At 29.9% G+C, this 6,093-nt stretch overlaps 1 long non-coding RNA gene across 1 annotated transcript; it reads right to left on the reverse strand.

The window, feature by feature from the left end:
- Window positions 1–3,391: 3,391 nt before the first annotated feature.
- Window positions 3,392–4,368, reverse strand: LOC133821442 (uncharacterized). Its single transcript, XR_009887580.1, has 3 exons — window positions 4,202–4,368; window positions 3,602–3,726; window positions 3,392–3,448 (listed from the first exon to the last, which is right to left on the reverse strand). It is a non-coding gene; the product is annotated as an uncharacterized LOC133821442 (long non-coding RNA).
- Between the last annotated feature and the right edge of the window lie 1,725 nt (window positions 4,369–6,093).

Raw genomic sequence — 6,093 nt, forward strand, 5'->3', positions numbered from 1 at the left:
TTGTATGTGATTGCAAAGTTTTTAAATACTCTTTGCCTTCACAGCCAAGTATTTGTAATGTGATTTTCAAGATGTGTCGACTTCTGACTCAAATCAATTTTAGTTTCTTAAGCATCTTTTTAGGATTAAGTTGCATATGTTATATGGTTTTTGCACATGTTATATGTGTTTTGGCTTTATGGTAGATGTTATAAACTACCTCGTATATGTTTACAATCATTGCTTAAGACTTCAAAAAATTGTCTTTATGGGTTTCCATTTTATGTTAGGTTTGGATTTTTTACTCGATATTTAATTACGGCATACATAATGAAATGTGGTAATTTTGATTGCTGTACTTCAGGTCTTCTGGGATCTGTAGTAGAGAATGATCTATGTACTTGTGGTTTATGTTGATTTGAATTTGAATCTTTGCTTTGTACATCTTCTGCGTTGAAAACAATAATATGCATCTGTTTCTTTTATTTGTAAATCATCATTGTATTTTTGTTTATTCAAGCTATATGATCTACACTCATATGTTGCTGTTTTATGCCCCTTTCTTTTTATTACTTTGTTTCTTGATGATGATCACTGACTTTTCTCCTTTTTATGCTGTTATGATGGGTTAATAATTTTGTACTCCTTTTATTTTATGCTCAGATTGTTTAGGTAGGCGGTGGGACCAAGGCTTCTTGGTAGAGTTGATGATTCTGGGGTAAAACATTTTTTCCATGAGACAATTGTTTTTCTACTCTTTTTCTTTTTTCTAGATCTTTGGTTAACTATTCTCTTCAGTGCTATTTTAAGCTAAATTCTTCATTTTGTTTTGATGGTGCAGCAGAAACTTGTCAGAGACTTCTACACGATTCTTAACCAAGTAAACATCTTTTTAGGATTAAGTTGCATATGTTATATGGTTTTTGCACATGTTATATGTGTTTTTGCTTTATGGTAGATGTTATAAACTACCTCGTATATGTTTACAATCATTGCTTAAGACTTCAAAAAATTGTCTTAATGGGTTTCCATTTTACTGTTGTAGTTGTTTGAATATTGTATGGTAATATACTTTATAATTTATAAAGGCTATTATTACATATATATAAATATTAATTTTAAGCTTGTTGTTTAATTTTAGTGTTCTTAACATACGATTGATACAGGGCAATTTAGTACATGCCGGAGGAAGAGTTATTTGTTCAGCCGAAGGAGATTTTCAATAATACAATTACCTGAGCAAACTAAGTACGACGGTAATAAACTGATCCAAATAACCCAAAACTCTATTAAAATTTTAGTATTATTATATAATAAATCAAACTCAGCTAATCATATGATTTAAGTTTATATATTTTGCTTATGGAATATTTTTAATTTATATAAGCTCCTCACATTCACAGTCTGTGCATATATGTTAGCATGCAAAGTTACGACTTACATGGTTGAACATGTATGTAATCTTAATTAAATCCCAGTATATTATGGTTAAACAGATTTAATGTTGTTGGTATCCTTAATTCTAACCAGCTTCGATCTTACCCAAGGATACAAACAAAGTAATGAAATAATATATAACTCGTGTGTGGCCTCCTTTGATTTTCTCTCTTAGCTAGGAATTGGCTGTGTGTGTTGTGTGTAATTAGTTCTTTCATGAAAGGTGGGTAGTTGGATTTGTTGTCACTGATTGTATTGCTACGTACTGAAATCATTGATTTGCTTCTTCTAGCGCAAAAATATAAGGTAGACACAAGCAGAAAAACACAAAACTAGTGGTGGATCGATCCTTCTTTTGATCGGGCAGGAAAACACACACAATATCATAGAATGAGTGATCACAAAGACAGTGGTTTCTGAGCATTGAAATCTATAAGATGGTTTAGTTTTCTTTGTTCAAAAAAAAAAAAAAAACCAGAATAAGAGCTGAACTAAAGGAGGTTATTATATTTTTTAATCAATGATCATTTGAGTATGTAAATAATATCTATGTCTTTGTTCATGTAATTTTTATTTTGATCTTATAAGCATGTTGTTCTTTCAATATGAGATAATTGTGACATGACTTTTTGATTTATTGGGTTCTCTACACAAGTTTCTAAATTTCTTTAACTCTTTCAGAAATTCAGAATTGGAGGGAACTTTATTTGCAGCAGTTTGCAAGAGGTATGTTTTCTTTTATTTTTGTTAAAATACTTTGCAAATGTTAGAGGAGTTTGAATATCTTAGATATTCATCCATAGTGAAGTAGGTTCTGAGATTATTATTATTGTGTGCTGCGGTGATAACGGAAGGTTGAGAACTTCTGTGTATAAATGAAGTAGGTTCTGAGAAATTTGTGTGCTGCGGCGAGATAAGGAAGAAAACTTGTGTGTTGATTGAATATTTTGAATTGATAATGATTGATGGTTGGTTAATAAATATGGCTGGAATGTTTTCTGATTTTCTGTTAGTTATTTGATGTATATCTAATAAACTTCAAAAACCATAGAAATTTGAAAGTAGAATCGAAACCATAGAAATTTAGTCATCAATCAACTAAATACAAAGTGAACTTGAAAAATCTTAAGGTGAACTAAAACCATAATCCATAACTGCTTAAAACAACTCCTTTTATACTTTGCATCTTTTTTATTACAATAATAAAATACATTTAATCACATTGTAGAAAAATCAGCAAAAATAAAAATCAAATAATCACATTTAAATATGATATAGGAAAACATGGCTACCTTTACTTATCAAAACAAAAAAGGAACACAAGAGTCTTATCCTCCATCCCTTAGCTCAAGAGTCTCGTACACTCATAGTTAAACAAAAAAGGAACACAAAATAGCTGAATCCCAATCCTAAGAAACGTTTATCTGAACAATAGAGCCAATAAAATTAATTTTACAAACAGAGCATATCAATAGATTTAGTTCCAACAACAATTAATTTAATACAAATAGCATATCAAACATAAAAATATAGAAAATAAAAATAAAATACCTCACTTTTCTCCTGTGTTCTAATAGTTTTCCCTCCCTTAGTTCATAAAATAGAAATATCGTATGAACTAAACTTGTAAGAAGAATCATATTAACAATACTAAATACAAAAATAATTCATAGAAAAAAAATAGTTACTATCAGTGAGTGATCTAGGTGTGTAGGACCATATGGCTTAGTGTACAGCAGGAATTATTTGTTAATTTTTTGTTTCTTTCCCTTAGTTGCCTAGAAGCAAGGCAACACAGAAAGTAGGATCAATAGGAAACTTCAGAGGCTTTTGATGTCTTCATCTAATGCTTAGAAAAGAAATTATGCATTACTTAAAAGTATAACTATAAGACAGAGAAAATAACGAAATACCATACCATTATGGTTACACGGTATGAGTCCTTTAACAGCCTTAGTGAAGCATGAGAACCTATATAGCCAGCTCCACCAGTTACCAGCACATGTGTTACTCCAGCTTCTGGTTTAGAGAACTAGACATAGAAGAAAACCTTAACTTGATCAATTGTTATGCAAATTATGTGACAAGACATTTTATTATTATTATTATTTAAATTTTAATATAAATACTTAATCAAAGTTTATAATGACAAGTCTTAGATTTGCATATAAAATCAGAAACATACCAAGTTGGGAGAACTAAAAATTGGTGACTGCTTGAACCAGAAAATTGAAAGACTAATAAGGAAAGCAGCCAAAAAGATCGTGACAGAAAAGTTGTTCTTCCTCTTTGAATCTACAAAATCCATGCCTGCAAATACCAAAGATTAACCTTAAAATTAAAATCTTAGGACTATTGGGTTGGTTTAATATGCAACTTTTTCGTTTGACTATAAGGAAAAACTCGGGGAATTTTTTTCTATAAAATATTTGTAGCAAACATGTTAAAGATAAATTAACCAAAGATAGAATAATAAACAGAAAAGATCACCACAAAAGACATTCCAATTTCATAACCCATTATGATCGGATATTCATTAAAGGTCAATACTCAAAACTTAATCAAGTCTATCACAATCCGTAGCAAAAAAATAAAGTCTATCAGAATACCTTAAAACAAAACTATACATACAAAGAGAAGTCAGTTTTAAAATGAGGAAAATTCAAATGAGTTTGATATAAAAAATACACACACAAACCAGAATTTAGATTATGAAGAAACAACAACCCAGAAAGAGATCATTAATGATAATGAGAAAGTACATGATCTAGGATTGAAACACAACCTTAAAAGATCTCCCTTAAGTCAGGGTTAAACCAATATGAATTGAAATGTAGTTTTGGATGAAAAAAAAAAGATGAGAGGAAAAGTGTTTGGTTGATGAGAAAAGTCTGTATGTTTGGCGGGAGAGAGGAGTGATGAAGAATGTAACTTAGAAGTAGGAAAATAAGAGAAAATAACGAAATACCATAGAAGTAAAGAAGAGGCTTGGACAAACATATACTAACTCCTTACCATCATAAATTTTATCACTTTTAACCATAAATAAAAAATAAGTAGGATAGAAAAAAGAATAGACAAAAAGAAGGAAACTGAGGCTTTTTAGTACATTTAATTACTTATGGTTATAAAATTCAGAACTAAATAATGGGTTTATATGAATAATAAATTAGAAAAGTTCCTTCATTTTTCTTTCCTATCCATAGATCGATGAACCAAAAAACAAACAACACCCCTTTAACTTTTTTCTTCCACTTTTTCGGCTACCAATCAAACAACTTTTTATTATTCTGCCTCTGTTTTTTTTTCTTTCCTCTTGTGTTTTCTGAATACAAAACATACATAGTCATAGTGTATCTTTATAAAATATAAGACACGTGAATAACACTAATGCCAAAATGTCCTCTAGAAACTACCAAAAGTGCATGCATGGCTGGATAGCTCAATGGTTTTCTATATCGGATTAGCATATATGATCTAAAATCTGAATGGTGTTATATTTAAAGAAGAAAAGAACAGTGTATTATTGTTATTATTATAACAAAAGTAAGCAACAGATAAGAATTGCAATGAGTGCTTTTTTATTAGGTTCAATCAATGATAAGAATATGCATGACTACAATTACAGTTGACACTTTCGGGGCTTTTGAACTTCTCACCTGGTTGTTTTGTAAATGTATCTCATATACTAACTCTTTTATTTCCCTCATCAGAAGCTCCCTCAAACTACCATATTGAAATAGATATCAAATTCTTGAACTGACAATACTCTTTATATATATATAAATATATATAATATTTCTTTGAGATGAGGATTGGAAATGCCAGAATTATCTCAAGTTTAGCAATAAGACTAAATAAACAGCTTAAATTCATTTCTGAACTCAAAATCAAGTAATTTTAAAAATCAAATCATATAGTATATTTTGGTTGATACAATTTTGTATTTACCATTACATAGACTTATCAAAATTTTGCTTTTTGTTGGTTAGAACAGGACAACTAAATTGGTGATCATGTTGGATAAAAATTGGCTACGCTTCAATAGGTAATAAGAATTAGGGATTTAATTAGTGCTAGCTTAGTAAAATTAGTAACTTACTGTATTTGTTACTAATATATTATAAATATGAACTTGTCTTTGAATTGTAGAGCCTCGGATGAGTATAGAGAAGGCGCTAAGAATTTTGTAGAAATGTCAGAAAAGCTAGCTGGTTATCCAGAAAAGTTATTGTGTCCATGCAAAGTTTGTCGAAACTTAAGTCACCAATGTATTAACATTTTGTATGAACACTTAGTCATTTATGGGATTGATCCAACATACAAAATCTGGTTTCATCATGGGGAAGAATTATGAAGAGATGATGATGTAGAGACAATGGAAACATTTGATTCTTACAACTTGTTTAGGGCTACAAATATTGATGGTTGTGATTTTGAAAGTCATCTAGAAGGTCATGATGACACTTTTATGGAAAAAATAGAAGATGCAGACACTCCATTATATCCACAATGCACTAAATATACTAAGTTATCGTCAATTGTTGCATTGTATAAGGTTAAAACTACCAATGGATGGTCTGACAAAAGTTTTGATGAATTGTTAAGACTTTTGAATGATATGTTTCCTTTAGATAATATGATCCCCAAGTCTATGTATGAGGTTCGAAAATTTCT

The sequence above is a fragment of the Humulus lupulus genome, chromosome 3 (assembly GCF_963169125.1).
Source record: "Humulus lupulus chromosome 3, drHumLupu1.1, whole genome shotgun sequence".
Classification (NCBI taxonomy): Eukaryota; Viridiplantae; Streptophyta; class Magnoliopsida; order Rosales; family Cannabaceae; genus Humulus; species Humulus lupulus.